Here is a 704-nt window from a genome sequence, read left to right on the forward strand (position 1 = left end):
AAGGCTCTGTCCCCAAAACTGCGGAGGTTGGACTTCTTGGTGCAGAGGAGACCGGCTGAAGTGGATCTGAGGGTTGGTAGGGGGAGAGGAGGTCAGTGAGGTGCCAGATGGTGGAGTCTTTGTAGGTGAGGACCAGGATTTTGTAGGCGATCCGGTGGGAGATGGGGAGCCGGTGGAGTGTTTTGTTTTTTTAAATTTTATTTTGTTGTTTTTACAAAGGATTGGAGTGATGTGGCGCCAGGATTTGGAGCGGGTGATGGGTTGAGTGGCTGCGTTCTGGACCAGTCGGAGTAGATTGATGTTGGTAGAGCTGATGCCAAGGAGAAGTGAGTTGCAGTAGTCAGTCAGGAGGAGATTAAGGCATGAAGGAGTTGTTTAGCAGCGTATGTTGCAGAGGTGAAAGGAGGTTTTAATGACATGACGGATGTGGGCTCAATGGAGAGGGTAGAATCAAAGATCACGCCAAGGTTGCGGGCCTGGGGAGATGGGGAGACAATAGTGCCGTTGAGTGGGATTATTGATTTTGTCGAGTGTGGATTTGGAGCCTATAAGTGTAAAAGCTCTATATAATTGCAGTCCAGTTTACTGTATGTGTATTTTCATATATTCAGGAAAACATTCACCTCTACTTTCAGGTTGCTGCTGGCTGCAGGTCCCTGTGGAGCAGAAGAGCATTCCCCCTTTTTTCCTCATGTCCCTCCCTG

Source organism: Etheostoma spectabile, chromosome 5 (genome assembly GCF_008692095.1).
Source record: "Etheostoma spectabile isolate EspeVRDwgs_2016 chromosome 5, UIUC_Espe_1.0, whole genome shotgun sequence".
Classification (NCBI taxonomy): domain Eukaryota; kingdom Metazoa; phylum Chordata; class Actinopteri; order Perciformes; family Percidae; genus Etheostoma; species Etheostoma spectabile.